The sequence below is a fragment of the Megascapheus bottae genome, chromosome 29 (assembly GCF_031878675.1).
Source record: "Megascapheus bottae isolate mThoBot1 chromosome 29, mThoBot2.hap1, whole genome shotgun sequence".
Classification (NCBI taxonomy): domain Eukaryota; kingdom Metazoa; phylum Chordata; class Mammalia; order Rodentia; family Geomyidae; genus Megascapheus; species Megascapheus bottae.
In genome coordinates, this window is record NC_143537.1 from 9,889,627 (window position 1) to 9,910,420 (window position 20,794).

Sequence of the window (20,794 nt, forward strand, 5' to 3'; positions counted from 1 at the left end):
ATGAGACCTGTTTTAGTGAGTGGCAGTGGTAGGCTTGAACTTGCTGTGTTTGACTCACGGCTAGGACTCCACTACTTCCCTCCTATTGGTGGTTAATGAGAGATGAGAATCTCATGGACTTTTCTGCCCTGGTTGGCTCCAAACCTCAATCCTCAGATTTTAAGATACTGTGTAGTGCCCTTGTTTTTTCATGGTGTCCTTGGTTTCTCATGGAATTCTTATCTCCAATTACTGACCAAAAAAGAAAAAAACAAAGCAGAAGTTGAGTTTTGGTTATAGGCAGCAGAGTCACCAGACCTTGAATTCAAGCCCTAAGTAATAATACACACCTTTAAGAAACAAAATCACTCCAAAGAGAGTTTTTAAGGAAATTGTAAGCCCTGCTAGCTTGGAGGAAAGAAAAAAGACAAAAAACCCCCACAAACACCTCATGGACAGTGACCAGGTCTGGAGAGCAAGCCCTAGCACAAGAAACAAAATACCCAAAGCCAGTAGTTGAACTGTGTCCCACATTTTAGAACCTGGTAGTTATTTTCAAGCTAAAACCTCAAACAAACAAACACAAGAATATGAACTAAGGGTTAGGGGCCAGGCCCTAACAGCGAATCAAAAGACCTGCACTAAAACAAAAATAAAACAATAAAAGGAAATGTCTTTAATAAAGGAAGATGAGCCTCTCTGTCCTATAAACCACAAAGAAAGAAAGAAGGAAGAGGAAAGGAAGGAAGAGAGAAAGAAAGAAAAGAGACAAAGAAAGTGAGAGAGAAAGAAAGAAAGAAAGCCAGAGAGAAAAGAAGAGACAGAAAGAAAGGAAGGAGGGAGGACCAGAATGAGGGGAAAAAGGAAGGAAAAGAGAAAAAGACAAAGAGATAGAGAGAATGGAATAAAGAAAAGAACGCGGGAGGGAGGAAGGGAGGGAGGGAAAGAGAAGGGAAGGGAAGGGAGGGAGGGAAAGAGAAGGGAAGGGAAGGGAAGAATGGAAGGGTAGGCAGGTAGGCAAGCAAGCCTGAAGTTGAGCGGTGGCTGCAGTGTGAAGACTACTAGCCTTGAGGGAAAAGAAAAGGAAAGCAAAATAAAGAGAAAAGAAAGGAACCATAATAAAAAGGAGGAGATCTCAAAGAGAAAACTGAGAATATTGAAAACGTGGTTCATGCCTCTATCCTACTTGCTAATCTCACTGACATCAGAGGACTGTGGTGCAAAGTCAGCCTGGGCAGGAGAGTCCATGAGACTTGTTTCAGTGTGTGCCTGCAAGTGATGGGCTTCAACTGTGGGTGTTTTGTTCATGATTAGGGCTCTACTACTTTCTGCCTCTGTGTGATTCATTGGAGAAAACAGTCTCATGGATTTTCTTGCAAGGTTGGCCTAGAACAACCATCCTCAGACTTCAAGCCCTTATGTAGTGCCCTTGTGTATCCAGAGTACTCTTATATCCTATGAACCACCAAAAAAAAAAGAAAGAAAGAAAAAGGCAGAATTTGAGCTGTGGCTCATGTACAGTGAGCCTTGAATTAAAAAAACACCAACAAAAAACAAACTTGTTAGTTCAGGTTTGGCTCTAATGGTACTCCCTGTTAACTTTTAGGGAAAAAAACTGGGGGGCATTGACCAGGCCCTGAGTGTTAGCTTGAAGTTATAAAGCTCAGGAACAGCACAAGTCTCCAAGTTCAAGCCCCACACAGGTAAACAGCAAAACCAGTAATTGGCCTTTGGCCCAAGTAGCAGAGCTTCCAAATGGTAAGCCAAAAAAAAAAAAAAAAAGACAATGAGTGAATAGAACCAAACAAAAAACTAGAGAACCTCAAATAATCATAATGAGCAAACAAAGAAAACCAAAAAAGAAGGTGAAAGAAGACAAGACCAATTAAAGATGTTCAAATCATGGCTCTTACCCGTATTCCTACATGCTAAAATCTGACAATCGTGGATCAAAGCCAGCCTGGACAGGAAAGGCCATGAAAATCATTTTAGTCTGTTCCTGCCTGTGGTGAGCTATAACTTGTATTTTGTTCATGATGATGGCCCTAGTACTTTCTGCCTCCGTGTAGTTCACTGCAGATAAGAGTCTCATGGACTTTCCTGGCCAGGCTGTCTTCCAACCACAATCCTTAGATGTCAAGCTTCTGTGTAGCCCTTCTTTTCCCCAGGAACTCTCTTATGAACCACCAAAACAATAAAAAAGAAGTTGAGCTGTGGCTTAAGTAGTAGAGTCAGGAAGCCCTGAATTAAAAAAAAAATCATGAATCCAGGTTAGACTCTAATTATAATCCCTGCTAGCCTTGAAGACAAAAAAAAAAAGTTTTGGAAAGTGATCAGGCTCTGAATTCTAGCCCTAGCAGAGGAACAAAAAAAAAAGGTGGGAAGGGGTGTGGGGGGAAAGCTGGGCCCCAGTGGCTGATGTCTGTAATCCTAACTAGTGGCCTCTTGGTGGTAACTGGAGATAAGATTATCATGCACTTTCCTGCCGCAGTACTCTTGGTTTGTCATGGGACTCATCTTCTATTACCACCAAAAAAGGCAGAAGTTCAGTTGTGGCTCAAGTAGTTGAGCATACTAGTCTTGAATTTAAAAAATAATAAATAGGGCTGGGAGTTTGGCCTAGTGGTAGAGTGTTTGCCTAGCATGCATGAAGACCCGGGTTCGATTCCTCGGCACCACATACATAGAAAAAAGCCAGAAGTGGTGCTGAGGCTCAAGTGGTAGAGCTCTAGCCTTGAGAAAGTCCAAGGACAGTGCTCAGGCCCTGAGCTCAAGCCCAGGACTGGCAAAAAATAAATAGCAATAAGAGATAATAATTTAAGAAGAATCTTCTGGGAGAACCAACAGGCCTTGAGTTCAAGCCCTAAGTACCAGTTTCAAATTAAAATATAATAATTGGAAGTTGAGTTTTTCCTCTTATTGTCCAACTTGCTTGCTTTAAGAGGGAAAAAATACTCATAGTGACTGAGTCCAAAATTCATACCCTAGCACAAAAAAACCCCCCAAAGCCAGTGGTTGATCTGTGGCTAAAGGTGTACAAGCTTCTAGTTTCAACCTAAGAACCCAAACAAAGAAACACAAACCAAGTGTGCATGTGTAGGCCCTAACAACAAGCCAGAAGACCTGAAATTTTAGGGGGACAAAGAAAAATAAAAACAGTATAAGCAATAATGAAATGAAAGGAAGGTGAAAGAAGACAGGAGCCAATTAAATAATTTTCAATCATGGCTCACATCTGTAATCCTGTTTTGTTGCTGAAATCTGAGAACTGCAGTTGGAAGCCAGCCTGGGCAGGAAAGGCTTCGAGACTTGTTTTAGTTGACTGGAAGTAGTGGACTTGAACTTGCTATGTTTGGCTCATGACTAGAGCTCTGCTAGTTCCTACCTCTTTGTGGCTAATTGGAAGTAAGAGTTTCATGACTTTTCTGCCCAGGCTGGCTTCAAACCACAATGCTCAGATTTTGAGATACCATTGGCTTCCCATGGGACTCTTCTATTAACCACCAGCAAAGAAAGAGAAGGGAAAAAGGAAGGAAGGAGGGAGGGAGGGAAGAAAGGAAGGAAAAAAGACAAGAAAAAAAGAGAAAGAAAAAGGAGGCCAGGAATGTGGCCTAGTGGTAGAGTGCTTGCCTAGCATGCATGAAGCCCTGAGTTCAATTCCCCAGTAACCAGATTCACAGAAAAAGGCAGAAGTGGTGCTGTGGCTCAAGTGGCAGAGCACTAAGCAAGGACAGTGCCTATTTCCTGAGTGTCTAGCCCCAGGACTGGTAAAAAAAAAGAAAAAAAAAGAAAAACTGGTGGCTCCTGTAAACCTTGAAATTAAAAAAAATAATAAGACAATCTTCTGGGAGAGCCACCAGGCTTTTTGTGTTCAAGCCCAAAGTTCAAGCACCAGCTAAAACAAACAAACAAACCAAAAAACCCCTGAAGTTGAGTTTTACTTAAAGTTATACACCCAAGTATTCTGCTATTAGGGGGTGAGAGAGAGGAAGGAAGGAAGGAAGGGGAAGGAAGGAAGAAGAGGGGCCAGGAATTTAGCCTAGTGGTAGAGTGATTGCCTAGCATGGATGAAGACCTGGGTTCGATTCCTCACTACCACATACATAGAAAGAAAAGCCAGAAGTGGTGCTGAGGCTCAAGTGGTAGAGCTCTAGCCTTGAAAAAGTCCAAGGACAGTGCTCAGGTTCTCAGCTCAAGCCCAGGACTGGCAAAAAAGATAAAAAAGTAAAAAATAAAGAAACAAACAACTTCTAGATTCTGCTTAGGCCCAGAGTTTGATTCCTAGCACAAGAACCAATAAATAAATAAGTAATAAAAAATTGCCAGGGGGGGTATCAGGGTCTCACACTTGTAATCTTCGCTAATCAGTGGCTGCTATCTGCAGATCCTGGTTCAAACCAGGCTTGACAGAAAATTTCCTGTGAGACACTACCTTCCCATTCACCGCTCAAACCTTAGAAGTTGCACTGTCTTGCAAAGTCATGGAGTGTTAGCTTTGAGCAAAAGAGCTTAGGGACAGTGCTCAAGGCATGATTCTAAGCTCTATAACCAGGACAGAGAGAGAGAGACAAACAGACACAGAGGGAGGGAGGGAGGGGGGGTGGGGAGAGAGGGGGGTGGGGAGAGGGAGAGGGAGAGGGAGAGAGAGAGGGGGAGAGGGGGAGAGGGGGAGAGAGGGAGAGGGGGAGGAAAGGAGGGAGGGAGGGAGGGAGAATGAGATAGTGACAAATAAAAGAGATTTGTAAAAATCAATTTAAGATGAAGCCAGGTGTAGTGGCTCTCGCCTATAATCATGGCTACTCAGGAGACTGAGATCTGAGGATTATGGCTAAAAGCCAAGCCAGGCACTAAAAAGTCAATGAGACCCTTGTCTCCAATTAATCACCAGAAAACTGGAAGTGGTGCTGTGACTCTCAAGGGGTAGGGCGATAGAACTGAACTAAAGACCTAAGGGGGGAAAAAAAAATCCACCCAGTCCCAGAGTTCAAGATCCATGACTTACAAAAACAAATAAAAACACTCAGTTGTTTAGTAAGACACAAGGAAAATCTAAGATTTTTTTTTGAGAATACAGGTTAAAAAACCACACTGTCCTGAACCAAAATTTACCCCAACCAACAGAAAACCCTTTAATTTTCCTATCAGAGCGGTCAGTTATTTAATACTAAACTTCAAACCTATGTTGAGATGGATCATTCTCTGACCCTGTGAAGCCTTGGAAGAACTGATCCACTGTGTTCTATTTGATTTTTCTAATTTCCCTTGTGTTCTGGGACTAGTCCTGGGGCAGGGGGGTGGAGAGGAGGGGATGTGGGCAAAGGCAGTGTAATCACTCTTGAGGTGCATACGCACAGGAGAGGCACAGAGAATTCAACATCTTAACCAGTAGTGATTAACATTTTGTTTTTGCTTTTTTTCTAAAGTTTTATTTAGTTTTTGTTTTTTTTTTAATTTACAAAGAAAGGGTGGAGTTATATCACACTTATAAAGAGAATATGGATTTCTCTACACAGTATAAGTAAAATTAGAATGAAAACTGAATTCAAAATTAAAAGATTAGGTCACTCAGCTATGTTTTAAAGAGGGAACACAAGCACCTCTAAACTATTCCTAAGTGTGCTAAGATTGGGGAATATAGAGAGGACAGCATTGCCAGCCAACCAGACAGTTTGGCCTTGTTTACTTGTGATGATGGTCCTTGTTTTGTTTTTGCAGAACTTTCACTTGGTTTTTCCTGAGAAAATCACTTTTAAATGTTTTCAGATAGTGTCATTTGTGACTTCCTCAGCAGTCTTGTTTCTATTGGGGTTACACAGTCCAGGACCTCACATTCATTGTCTCTTGTATGCCTCTGGTCTTACAAACCCCTGGCTGGGGTGGTTCTGCTGTGGCTGGATATGTAGGTGAGAAGCTTCTATATGTCCTTGACAGGGCTTGTGGCTCTTAATGGCTTTGGTGTCTTTCAGGGTTCTTCACTGCCATCCCTGGAACTGCCTGTTACTGGGCCTGCACACAGAGGCACAATCTCCTCAAAGGGAAGGACAAGATCCTCTGGGGTGTTTTGTCCAGGGCCCCCAAACCCAAGGCCAGGGGCTTTTGCTGAGCATGCTGGGAACTCAGCAGCAGGAACTTTCCATGCAGCCTCCTCTGGCAGCTCCTTATATCCATACCAGTCGTGGCTCCTAGGCCTCATTTCAGGCCCGCAACACTGCTCTCATTCTGGGGCTGTGCAGAGGGCAGGGATTTTTGCTTTAGCTCTACAGCTCTGTGTTTCCTCATGGTGCTTTGGCAGCGAGGAGCCCTGGAGGAGCCACTGAATCATGATGTTATGAGACTGTGGCTGGAGCTCCTCTGCAGGAAATGGCAGGCAGGGAAGCACTTCTGCTTGTCTGCTTCATATCACAGAGCAGCAGACACTGAGATGGCAATGGCAAAGTACAAATCCGGAAAAGCAACCTTGCTATCCCCTCTAGTAGGAAGGCAGGAAGGTTAGTACAGTGGTATATGGCTGAATACCCCAGGTAACAGATTGAGCTGTCACAGGGCTGACTCTCTCTGGCTTTGGGCCATCTTTAATGAAAAAGTAGGTGGCCATCACATCATCAAATGATCTGTACAGACTGATGTGTGGATCTGAGATTCACTGTATCCCATGGTACATATCCTGCTTATAACTGTTGGGTTTCACTGCTTGGGCAGGGCTCAACTGAAACAGGGATCTTTCCTCAGCTCAATAAAACCACCAGTATGTTGTGACATGTTGTGTATCTGGCTTCTGCTGAGGGTCTCAAGTTAAGAGCTGCAAAAGGACGTCCTCTGGCAGTCAGGTGAGATGGTACATCATGCCTGCCTTATACAATTTCTGTACAGAACTGGTTCAAAGTTCTCCCTTTAAATGGGCATTCTATTGTAACCATAAATAATAAGATGGAGCCCAGACACCAAACATCCACCTTGAAGCCATCGTAGACTTGTTTCACTATATTTCAGGGGCTCAGAACACATAGATATCACGAAGACCTGTGATCACTTTCCAGGCTCAACCCAAACTCACTGACTTGGTGTTGCTGTTTTCATCCAGGGAATCTTGTCAGGCTTTAGGTGGAGGTGTGCAGTCCCATTCCAATGAAAACACTGCACTGTACTTCTGCTTCAGCAACCTCCTGGCTTCATTCTCAAAAAGCTGGCATGATGCTTCGATCCAGCTCTGCAGTCTCCCTTGGTGGCCATTTCTGTCACCAGGTAGACATGTTCCTCTCCCTGGGATCACATGATACACCCTGAACACATGGGGTGATTCGAGCCTTGGCAATGTCCAACTCATTTTCCACCAGCATGGGGTACACTTGTCCCCAATATTTTCACTGCTACCTCACTTTCTGTAAGGCAATGATAGGCCTTCTTCACAGGCTTGAAGGTGCCATAGAGAACCAATGGTCTGCTGTACATGGTATTGACGTCCTTCTCTGTGGAGCAGAATGTAGTGCATTTGCTGTCTGTTGACTCCATTTTCCATTTGGGATGGCAGGGGTCAACCTTAACCAAACAGCTAATAAAACATGGTGGAAGTAAATTTTAATTATACTTAGCTAAATAAGTATGGCTATAAATATAATTATAAATATGAAAAATATTTAAATCAATATAGTTGGTATCAAATTTTAATTAAACTTAGCTAAATCAGTTCCGTGGTAGCATATCAACCTAAATAAGCACAATCTAAACCACAGAATAATGAAAATACCTGAAGCTACACAATGCAAAGCCTCCCTTCTTTCCCCATCCCCGTAAGAAAGTATTAACCTAGGTTTGATTTAGTCCAGCAGGTCATCAAAGCAGCTCAACACTTTAACTAAAAAAAAATAAATAGAGAGGATGCCAGGCACATAGTCTAGTAGTACAGTGCTCACCTAGTATGCAGGAAGTCCTGGGTTCAATTCCTCAGTGCCACATACTCACAAAAAGTCAGAAGTGGAGCTATAGAGTGTCTTGAGCTATAGAGTGCTAGTCTTGCACAAAAAGTGTCCAAGGACAATGCCCAGGTCCTGAGTTCAAGCCCCATGTCTGCCTGACAAAAAAAAAAAGAAGAGAGAGCAACTAACTGCCTTCTGTAATCCCTGCAGGGACGTCACAAAGGCATATGAGGTTAGTGAGGAAATGGGCCAATCACAGCAAGGCCTAGTGACATCATAGAGGAATGGACCAATCACACCCAGGCCCAGTACCATGAGGGAGGAATGGACCCGTCAATGCCAGGTTTAGAGTCTTGGGGTTCTAGCTCTCAGGACTGTTGTCAAGGACTTCAGGTGGGCGGCTATGGGCACTGTCATGGCAGCATTTCAGGAACCATGAGGATGGTGACCAAGAGCCTCCTTCCTCTTCCAGAGCCATGAGATCCTAGGACCACCTCCTGCAAGGACATTGTCCCCATGCTCCAGGCACAAGGACTTCAGTATTCCTGTGTGTAGGTCTTGTGCCTTTACCCAACAATCTTTGAAACCATAGTGAACCACAATGAAGCCCTTGCACACCTGGGGTGTGGCAAAAGCTACCAAAGTGGCATCAAGTTAAAAAAAAAACACCCTGATTTGTCATGTTTGTTGCAATATTTTATTTAAAAAAAAAACCTCAAAATATGGGCTGGGAGTGTGACCTACTGGTAGAGTGCTTGTCTAGCATGCACAAAGACACAGGTTCAATTCCTGGGTACCAAGAAGTAGTGATGTGGCTCAAATGGTACAGTTGTAGCCTTGCAAAAATCCGAGCACAGTGCTCAGGCCCTGAGTTCAATCCCAAGGGCCAGGGGAAAAAAAACCCTCAAAATATTTGTTACAACTTGAGGAAATGATGGATTTAAAATTAAAAGGTTGTAAGAAACTCAAAGGTAAAGTCATAAAACAAATACACCCAGAGGGGATGAGAAACTTCAAATATGTAGTTGAGCCATTGGAAATATTGCTACAAATGGATACATTGTTACAAATATGGCATAGAAAGATTCAATCATGCAAGTGGGGAGGGAGTAGTGAGCAGTCAGGAGTGAAGCCAGATGCAGGCTGCTTTTCTCTGCCTTTGTGTATTTCTCTCATTTGCATGAACAAATCTTTCCTTTTATACAGTATTCCTGTATGGGGTCACTGGGTCAGAAGGCCTCTCCATTCTCTCCCACTTCCATTTGTGGTGAAATATGAGCAACTTCTGGTCCATATCCACTTCCATTAGGAGTCACTACTATATATGAGGTAAAAGAAAACAATTTCCATTAAGGTTTCTGGTATGTAATCCAGTTACTGGGTTGTCAGATCCTCTGCCTAGAAAGAGAGATCAAGTGTGAAACTTGAGGCTCTCAGACTGAAACCTAGAGTTTCTGTTTCAAAAATCTCTAGTTATATATATATATATATATATATATTGTTGTTGTTGTTTTATAATAACAAAGGCTTACTCAGATTGATCAGTATACCCTCTTAATTTTTATTTGAACCTTTGTCTGTGGGAGAGTGGTGCTTGGGATTGGATTTTGACTGTGCTCTTGCTTGGCCTTTTCAGTGGAGGTTGAAGGGGTTGGTCCTGGTTCTTGAACTCAGGGCATGAATGCTGTCTCTGAGCATTTTTTACTTAAGGCTTGTCCTCTACCACTCAATCCACAACTCAACTTTGGGGTGTGTGTCTGTGTAATGGGAGATAAAGTGTAATGTATTTTCCTCTAGAGTTTGGCTCTGCATCACAATCCTGTGAACTCAACTTTCTGAGGAGCTAAGATTACAGGTATATGCCATCAGTGACCAACTTGTTTAGATTTCTTGCTTTTTTGCACTACTCTTATCATTTGGACCACACCTCCAATTTGGCATTTTGCTGGTTATTGGAGAGGACACCTCACTCTTTTCTACCCAACCTGGCTTTGAACTACAATCTTCATAAATCAGCATCTTCAGTAAGATGACAGGCCCCAGCCATTGGGACTCAGCTCATCTGAAATTCAAAGGCAAGTTTTTCTCCTTTCAAAAGGTTGGTTGAGAGTCTTTTTTCATTTAGCACTGGAAATTTGTTGTCTTTGGTTTCTATTGGTCTTAGTTTCTGATCTCAGTGAAGATCAGTGTGTGATGAGTTGTGTGTGTGTGATTTTGGAGGCTCACTGTCTTTAACAATTTAATTAGAATGTGTCTTAGTGTGGATTTCTAAGTTTATCCTACTTAAGTTTGGTGAGCTAATACTGTATCTATAGGTTCATGAAGGTTATTTTTCCTTCAGGCACGCATCTTTCCTTTCCATTTCATTTAAGAAATTCTAGACCCAGGATGTGACAGTGAGAGAAAAATGCTTTGTTTTTAGAGGTGTATACTTTAGTTGGAAGGATGTAGAGAGGGATTCACCAGGAATAAGGTTACCAATTTGTAATAAAGTATGAATTTTAAAAACTCCCATGTGACAATGTACTTTAGGAGAAATCAAGGCAAGAAATCCAGGCCATAGAATCAGCCAGGGTTATGGTCTAAAAGTGAGAGGGTGTCTGGCCTGCCTTAGAGGCAACAGATCAGTGTGGCTGCAACAGCCACCGGGGGAGTGAAGAAGATGCTGTAGGACAGCCAGTGGAGAGCTTGTGCAGAGCAGAGAGCTACAAGGCGTGATCTCCATCCAACAGCAGTGATGGCATCTGGGAACTTGCTAGAAATACACATTGGCAAAACAAATGAAGGAATAAATAAATACACATTGGGTACAGCCTAGGTGTGAGGCTAGGATGCAGTGAGGTTCCTGCTTCTAACAAGTGCTCTAGATGAGTATGAGAACCACTAACTAAGGCGAGGCCATTTAGGCCACTATGGAGTCTTCAAATTTTATTCGGAAACAGAAGCTCTTGGTAGTTTGACAGTAGTAGAGACATGTGATTTGATTTAACAAACAAGGGCTGGGAGTTTGGCCTAGTGGTGGAGTGTTTGCCTAGCATGCACAAAGATCTAGATTCGATTCCTTAGTACTATATACATAGAAAAAGCCAGAAATAGTACTGAGGCTCAAGTGGCAGAGCTCTAGCCTTGAGAAAGTCCAAGGAGAGTGCTCAAGCCCTAAGCTCAAGCCCAGGACTGGCAAAAAAAAAAGAAACAAAAAAAACAGGTGCCAGTGGTTCATTCCTATAATTCTGCCTAATCATGAGGTTGTGGTGTAAGGACTGAGGTCTGAAGCCAGCCAAGGCAGGAAAGTTGATGAGATTCTTTTTGTTTTTCAGTCATGGGGCTTGTACTCAGCTTGTCCCTAAGCTAAAGACCAGTGCTCTACCACTTTACTGATAGTGTCACTTCTTATTTTTCGGTGGTTTATTGGAGATTTACATCTCATTGGACTACCCTGCCTGCACTGACTTTGAACCATTTTCTTCAGATCTTGCTCTCCTGAGTAGCCAGAGTTACAGTTAAAGCCATCATGGTCCAGCTCCATCAGACTTTCATTGCCAATTACCTACCAAAAACCAGGAAGTAGAGCTTAGGTTCAAATGGAAGAGCAGCAACCTTGAGTTTAAAAAGCTCAGGGAGCTAGGTGCTAGCCTTCAGTACAAAAGCTCAGGGACAGTGACCAAGCCAAGAACTGAAGCCCAAAGATTGACAAAACAAACAAGCACAAACAAATAGAGCAAAAAACACAAAAACATTCCTACAAGTGACGATGAGAGCAAGGAAGTTAATCCATTTTCTCAAATTCCATCTTCCAGTGGGAGTAAAGCCAAGATCCAGGATTTAGCTGCTACCCAGGATGAACATTCCAAGCCAGATGGGGCAGGAAATCCATGAGATTATTATTTCCAATAATTCTCTAAAAATCTGGAAGTAGAGCTGTGGCTCAAGTGCTGGAGAATATGCTCGAGAAAAACATTCAAGGATAGTCTAGACCCAGAGCTCAATCTCCAGGATGGGGATGGGGGTGGGGACAAAACAAAAACAAAGAATGAAAAAACAATGGAACATCTATGACTGGACAAGAGGGCTTGTCGCTCTTAGGTGGCCACCACAGGGCGCTGTAGCATCATGAATCATGGAATTGTCAGTAGTCTGGCCATTCCTCCCCCTGAGCTGACCTAGAGTTCTGAAAGGCAAACAACAGGCTGCAGCTCAGTGATCACACAGGCCCAGCTGGAGCGGCTGTCTTCAAAAGTCACCTGGTCAAGGCTCATGGTATCCTTAATATGTGGCTATTAGATCCAAACAAGAGCGACGACTCAATATTTGCATTCCCAATGCTATGGACATGGTATTGGAAATATAAACATAACTACCTAGGCATAAAAATTTATGACTCAATAGACATAATGTTTTTACATAGATTAATATGTATCTATGACATAGAAACCCTCAGCCTAATTTTAACTATGTTCTAAAATCTAAGTGCCAGTGACTGTATATAGAGATTGACAGACCCTTAGCAAATCTTACCAAAAAAGAAGGGAGCACACCAAATAAACAAAATCACAGATGAGAATGGTAATATCACGACAGAAATTACCAAGATCCAGAGCATCATAAGAGAATACTTTTCAAATCTTTATGCCAACAAATTTGAGACCCTAGAAGAAATGGATGAATTTCCAGCCAATATTTATACCCACACTGAAGCAAGAAGACCTAAGCCAACTAAAGAGACCTATTTCAAGCACTAAAATAGAAATGGCAAGAAAAAGAAAAGCCCAGGGCCAGACGGATTCACAGCTATATGGTCTTCAAAGCAAAGCTCACACCAATACTTCTCAAGCTCTTCAACAAAATAAAAAACGAAGGCTTTTTGCCAAACTCATTCTATGAAGCCACTATAACCCTCATCCCAAAACCAGACAGAGATTCAGCAAAGAAAGAGAACTATAGACCCATTTCTTTGATGAATACTGATGCAAAACTTCTCAACAAAATACTGGCCAACCGTCTTCAGCAACTCATCAAAAAAAATTATACACTATGGTCAAACAGGATTCATCACAGGGATGCAAAGCTGGTTCAACATATGCAAGCCAATTAATATAATTCAACACATCAACAGGAGCTAGGACAAGAATCACATGATTGTCTCAATAGATGCAGAAAAGGCATTTGACAAGATCCAACACCCCTTTATGCTAAAAGCTCTGGAGAAACTAGGAATCCATGCAACATTCCTCAGTATAATAAAGGCCGTGTATGACAAACCCACAGCTAGCATTATACTTAATGGTGAAAAGCTAAAGCCATTTCCTCTAAAATCAGGAACGAGACAAGAATGCCCACTCTCTCCACTCCTCTTTAACATAGTATTAGAATTCCTAGCCAGAGCAATAAGGCAAGCGTAAAGGGGGTCCAAATAGGGAAAGAGGAAGTGAAACTCTCCCTCTTTGCAGATGACATGATTCTGTATTTAAAGAACCCTATAGACTCCACTCCCAAGCTACTTGAGCTGACTTGAAACTTTGGCAAGGTAGCAGGGTATAAAATTAACCCTCAAAAATCATCTGCCTACCTATATGCCAACAATGAGAGTAACAAGGCAACAAACAGGAAAGCATCTCCTTTTGCGATAGCCTCAAAGAAAATAAAGTACCTAGGAATTAACTAAGAATGTAAAGGACCTTTTTAATGAAAACGTTAATACCCTGAAAAAGGAAATTAAAGCAGACCTAAGGAAATGGAAAACTTCCCATTCTCCTGGATTGGAAGAAGTTACATAGTGAAAATGGCAATCTTACCAAGAGCTATCTACAGAAAGAACAGCGCTGGAGAAATTTTAATACCAAACTTTAGACTCTATTACAGAGCTATAGTGGCTTGGTACTGGCATAAGAACAGGCCTGAAGACCAACAGAATAGATCTGAGGACCCAGATATTAACCCACAGACTTAAGGCCACCTAATCTTTGATAAGGGAGACAAAAAAATAGAACAGAAGAAAGACAGCCTCTTCAACAAGTGGTGCTGGCAGAACTGGTTAAGCACCTGCAGAAAACTAAATTTGGATCATTCTTTGTCACCCTGCACCAGGATTAACTCCAGATGGATCAAAGCCCTCAAGGTAAAAGCAAATACACCGAAAACTTTACAAGAAGGAATAGGAGATATACTAGGTCTCCTTGGCACAGGTGGAAACTTTCTTAATAAGTACTCAGAAACACAACAAATCAGAGAAAGGCTGGATACGTGGGATTGCATTAAACTGCAGAGCTTCTGTATGGCAAAAGACATAGCTAGCAAATTAACTAAAAAGCCTACGGAGTGGCAGAAGATCTTCACTAACCATACAACAGACAAAGGCCTCATATCTAAAATATATCAACAGCTCAAAAAACTGAATCACTCCAAAACTAATCTCCAAAGAAACAACCATCCCATTAAAAGATGGGCCAAAGACTTAAGCGTCTTCTCTGAAGAAGAAATATGGATGGCCTTTAGATACATGAAGAAATGCTTAACAACTCTTGACTTAAAAGAAATACAAAATCAAAACAACTCTAAGATTCCACCTCACTCCAGTTAGAATGGCCATGAGCAAGAAATCTAATAAAAACAGATGGTGTCGAGGATGTGGCAAGGAGGAATCACCAATACACTGTTGGTGGGAGTCCAAACTCATTCAACCACTATGGAAAACAGTATGGTGGTTCCTCAAAAGACTAAACATAAAGCTCCCCTATTACCCAGCAATTGCACTACTTGTCATTTACCCAATCTTCCACAAACAAGGACATATGGATGCCACTAGCACAACAATGTACACTGCAGCACTATTTACCATAGGGAAGATATGGAAGCAACCCAGATATACCCTTCAGTTGATGAGTGGATCAACAAGATGTGGTATTTATATACAATGGAATACTATGCTGCTGTGAGAAACAGGACATCGCCCCATTTGTAAGGAAATGGAAAGACTTAGAAAAATCATATTAAGTGAAGTGAGCCAGACTCAAAGGAACATAGGCTCAATGGTTTTTCGCATTTGTCATAATCAGTAGAAACCTTGGGCTCTCCTAGCAGAGATTTACAATAGAACAAAACCTAGATATATAAGGCCATATAGTATGACGCTAAATGAAAGGACCTCCAGGATATAGAAACAAAAGCTATATAATGAGTGATTGTTGTCCTTAATATACTATGTTATCTCTCATCTCTTTTGCTGTCCCATAGTTATCTCATATTGTTACAGTATTTCATCTTGTTATCTGATATATTGTATATATGCTTATTTGGTTATTTGAAATAGGATGGGGAACGGGGGAAAAAGATGAGGGGTGGGGGGGAGGGAAATGGGGACCAAGACATGAGAAAGGGTATCAATGTTTGTGAAGTAATGCACCTTCTATCTGGTGAATATAATGTAACCCTACTATTAATTACAATAAAAATATATGTGAAAAAAAGAACAAATTGCAGAGCAGCAAGAATTCCCATCAAGAAGCTATCACCTATAAATAGTAAACACAAAGCAGGAAAAAAGAGAAAGAAAGAAACTCAGAAGTAAAAATAAATAATGACAAAAGACACTAACCACTTCTCCATAATTTCCCTAAATGTGAATGGACTGAACAATCCAATCAAAGACACAGAACCACAGATTGGATTAAGAAACAAGACCATCAATATGTTGCCTCCAAAGACCCACCTCACTGACAAAGACAGAAACAAACTCCAAGTGAAAGAATGGAAAATAATTTTCCACTCCAACGCACCATGCAAAAAAGAAGGAGTAGAAATCTTAACCTCTGAAAAATTAACTTCTCAATAAAATCAGTACATAAAGATAAAAGCAGCCACTACATATTAGTAAAGGGAAAATTCATAACCAGAATATTACAGTTACAAACATCTACTCCCCCAACACGGGAGCACCTAAATTCGTCAAGCAAATTCTCTTAGAGTTACAGAACAAGATAGACTCAAACACAGCCATAGTGGGAGACTTCAATATGCCACTCTTATCAAATGACAGGTCTACTCAACAAAAGACAAGCAAAGACACCACCGACTTAAATGACACCATAGTCCAGCTGGGCTTAACAGATATACACAGAGTCATCCACCCAATGGCAAAACTTCATACATTTTTCTCAGCAGTACATGGAATATACTCCAACATAGATCATATAATAGTTCAGAAAATTTAAGCAGATACAAGAGGACTGATATAATCCCATGAATTCTATCTGATCACAGTGGAATCAGACTAGTTCTGAACAACATAGTAAAGGTTAAAAACATTCAAATACTTGGAAGCTGAACAACACACTTCTAAATAACTCTTGGGTTATAGAACAAATCTAAGAAGAAATTCAAAACTTTCTTGAATGTAATGACAATCAAGGTACATCACAAAGAAACTTTTGGGACACAGCAAAGACATCGCACTAGGAGCCCATATTAAAAAGACAGAAGAAGATCACCTAAATAATCTAAAGAAGAAATTGAAGCACCTGGAGGAGCAAGAAAAAGTTAATTCTAAAACAACTAGAAGAACAGAAATAACAAAAATAAAATCAGAAATGTAAGAGATTGAAATAAGGTCTACTATACATAAAATTAATAAATCAAAAAGTTGGTTCTTCGAGTCAACAAAGTTGATATACCCCTGGCAAGATTAAGCAAAAAAAGGAGAGGGGGGCCGGGAGTTTGGCCTAGTGGTAGAGTGCTTGCCTAGCATGCACGAAGGCCCAGGTTCGATTCCTTGGTACCACATATATAGAAAAAAGCTGGAAGTGGTGCTGAGGCTCAAGTGGTAGAGCTCTAGCCTTGAGAAAGTCCAAGGACAGTGCTCAGGCCCTGAGCTCAAGCCCAGGAATGGCAAAAAAAAAAAAAAAAGGAGAGGGGAGACTCAAACAAGATTAGAGACCCTACGAGAACAATCACGACTGACATTCGAGAAATTCAGTCCATTATGAATAAGTACTTCCAGAGCTTATCTTCAAAGAAACAGGAAAATTTAGTAAAAATGGATGATTTCTTAAAATATAGGCTACCCACATTGAACCAAGAACAGATAAGCAAACTGAACAATTTCATACAATGAAATAGGGGAAGCAATCAGGGATATGCCAACCAAAAAGAGCCCAAGTCCAGACAGTCTCGCTGCAGAATTCTACAAGACTTTTAAAGATGAAGTAATACCTATACTCTTGAAACTCTTCTGAGAAATAGAAGCAGAAGGAGCATTACCAAACTCATTTTATGAAGCTAATGTTCCACTCATCCCCAACCCAGGGAAAGACCAACTGAAAAAGAGAACTACAGACCTATTTCTCTAATGAACACAGGCACAAAACTACTCAATAGGGCCGGGGGTTTGGCCTAGAGGTAGGTAGAGTGCTTGCCTAGCACGCACAAAACCCAGGTTCGATCAATGGAACAGAATAGAATATCCAGAAATAAAACCACATACCTATAGGTATGTATTTGACAAAGGAGCCAAATACAGCCTATTCAATTATTGGTGCTGGCAAAACTGAGCAGCCACATGCAGAAAACTAAAAATTGATCCTAGCCTTTCATCATGCACAAGCATTAACTCAAAGTGGATCAAAGACCTCAATGTCAGACTGGAAACCGTGAAACTGCTACACGATAGATTTGGAGAGACACTAGCATTCATAGGCACAGGCAAAAATTTCCTGAACAGAATCCCAGGATCACAACAGATTGGAGAGAGACTCGATAAATGGGACTAACTAAAAATAAAGTTTTCTGCACTGATAAAAGCATAGCTACTAAAGTAGAAAGATAGCCAACCAACCGGGAAAAGTTATTTACCAATAATACATCAGACATCCAGATCTCCAGGATACATCAGATATCCAGTATCTACAGGAAAGTCAAGAAACTAATCCCCCACAAACCCAACAAACCAATCACTAAATGGGCAAGGGAACTAAAGAGAGATTTATTAAAAGAAGTTAGTTGGCCAGGAGTTTAGCCTAGTGGTAGAGTGCTTGCCTAGCATGCATGAAGACCTGGGTTAGATTCCCCAGTACCACATATGTAGGGAAAAAAAAAGCCGGAAGTGGTGCTGTGACTCAAGTGGTAGTGCTCTTGCCTTGAGAAAGCCCAAGGACAGTGTTCAGGCCCTGAGTACAAGCCCCAGGACTGGTAAAAAAAAAATATATATATATATATATATACACACACACACACACACACACACACACACACACACACACACACACACACATATATAGAAGAGGTTAGTTAAAATGGCAGAAAAGCATATATGAGAAAATGCTCATCAACCATCGTCATAAAGGAAATTCAAATAAAAAACAATCCTAAGATATCACCTTACCCCGATTAGAATGGCCAACATTTTGAACTTAGACAATGACAGATGCTGATGGGGTTGTGGAGAAAAAGGAACCCTACTACACTGCTGGTGGGAATATAAACTAGTTCAGCCATTCTGGAAAGCAGTGTGGAGGTTTCTTAAAGAACTGAAAATTGACCTTCCCTACAATCCCACCATACCCCTCCTGAGCATCTACCCTGAACATCATAACCCAAGATATGATAAGGACACCTGCTCAGCTATGTTTATGTCTGCAGTATTCACAATAACCAAGCGATGGAAACAACCCAGATGCCCTATTGCATCTGGATACAAAAAATATCATATATGATATATATATACACAATGGAATTCTACATAGCCAATGGACAAGATAAAAATAATGGCATTCACAGGGAAGTGGATGAATATAGAGTGAATCATGTTGAGTGAGACAAGTCAAGACCAAAGGAACAAAAGGCTCATGGTATCCTTAATATGTGGCTATTAGATCCAAACAGTATAAGAGTGATGATTCAATATTTGCTATGGACCAATGCTATGGACATAGTATTGGAAATATAAACAAAATTATATAGACAGATGTAAAAATCAGTTAATAAATTCTTTAATAAAAAATTTATGATTCTACAGACATAATGTTTTATTATATAGATTACTGTGTATCTATGACATACAAACAGCCTAATTTTAATTATGTTTTAAAATCTCAGTGCCAGTGATTGTATATAGATTCCCTTCTTGAATACTTGTTTGTTAAACATGTCATTGAGAAATATGATGTAAAAATCAATGCTAATATTCTTTAATAAAAAACAAAAATAAAAAATGTACTCATTAACCTTATGTAACTGTAACCCTCCTGCTCATCAACTTTACAATAAAGTTTTTTAAAAAAGAAAAAAATATCAACAAGGTCAGTTGTGATATCCACTGACTGCAATCTCAACTCTTAAAAGTCAGAAGGATTGAAAATTTTAGTTATGTAGGTTACTGAAAAACCACATTTCAAGCAAAGAACAAATGAAAAAATAAAAATGGAAAAGAAACAACTCTAACTAAATGTCAAAAAAGATGGACCCGGGCACAGCAGCTCATGTCTGTAATCCTAGTTACTCAGGAGGCTCAGCTCTGAGGATCTCAGTTCAAAGCCAGTGGGGGCACTAATGAAGGTCAGACTCTTATTTCCAACTAATCACTAGAAAATGGGAAGTGGGGCTGTTGTTCCAGGGGTAGGGTGGTAGCCTTGAGCTGAAGAGCTCAGGGACAGAGCTTAGGCCCAGAGTTCAAGGCCCATGACCCACAAAAAACAACAACAAAAAAACCCGACAAGATGATGCCTACTGGAGGAGTGGTTGCCTAGCATGCATGAAGACCCGGGTTCAATTCATTGGTATTACATACACAGAAAAAATCTAGAAATAATGCTGTGGCTGAAGTGGTAGAGTTCCAGCCTTGAGAAATCTCAAGGAAACCACTCAGGCCCTGAGTACAAGCCCCAAGACTGGCAACCAAAAATTAAGGTAGTTTGATGGGTGATTTTATCAAAGAACATATCTTATTTTTTACCCTATTGCTGGGCATCAAATTCAGTACTTGTAAACCAGTTTTTGCTACTTGAGTAATACCCAAGCCTTTTCATTTACATGATGTCTTTTTATCTTTTTTTCCTTAGTTGTTTGGGATTCGGGGGATTTTTCTATTCTTTATCTTTTCTTTGTTTATGAGAGAAACATGCTTAGCAAGGCTTTTTTCCAATTTGTGATCTTCCTGTTTTCACCTCATTAGTAGCTGGAATCATTGGAATACACATCCTCACCCAATGCATCCCTTACATGACTGCTCTAGCAGTTTTATACAGGAAGAAATGCTTCCTAATTAGCTTTAAAAGCCCATGAAAAATGAGAATATAATTGGAATAATTTTACTTATAAAGAGAAAAGCAAAAACAATTCTCAACAAAAGTGAATATATCAGAAATAAAGGACAGTTTACCTTTTCTAAAATTTGTGTCTTCCTGAAGACAAAACAGGTGACTTCACACATGCTAACTGAGTTATTCTGCCACTGACCTGCAACTCAACTTACATAGTTAAAATTTAGAAAATGTAATTTACCATACAAAAAATAAAAAACCCATATAATCATCTCAATAGATGTAGACAGGAAAGCATTTAATAAGGTTTCAAATATCACGGGTTATGAAAATTCTAAAGCTGAAAGAAATTAACTTTAGCTTATGCAGAATATCTATCAAACCATTACAGTAAACTATTCTTTAAAAAAAATACCTGAATTTACAGGGCCAGGAGTTTGGTCTAATGGTAGAGTGCTTGCCTAGCATGCAGGAAGATCCAGGTGCAATTCATCAGTATCACATAGATAGAAAGAGCTGGAAATGGTGCTGTGCCTCAAGTGTTAGAGCTCTAGCCTTGAGAAAGACCAACATCAGCGCTTAGGCCCTAAGTTGAAGCCAAAGGACTGGGGAAAAAATCCCTAAAAACCTGTGTTATTTTGGATGGAATCCCGG

General features: G+C 40.7%; 1 long non-coding RNA gene across 1 annotated transcript; it reads right to left on the minus strand.

The window, feature by feature from the left end:
* Positions 1-5,263: 5,263 nt before the first annotated feature.
* Positions 5,264-20,348, minus strand: LOC150044692 (uncharacterized). Its single transcript, XR_016533076.1, has 3 exons — positions 20,260-20,348; positions 7,890-8,047; positions 5,264-7,528 (listed from the first exon to the last, which is right to left on the minus strand). It is a non-coding gene; the product is annotated as an uncharacterized LOC150044692 (long non-coding RNA).
* Positions 20,349-20,794: the final 446 nt, after the last annotated feature.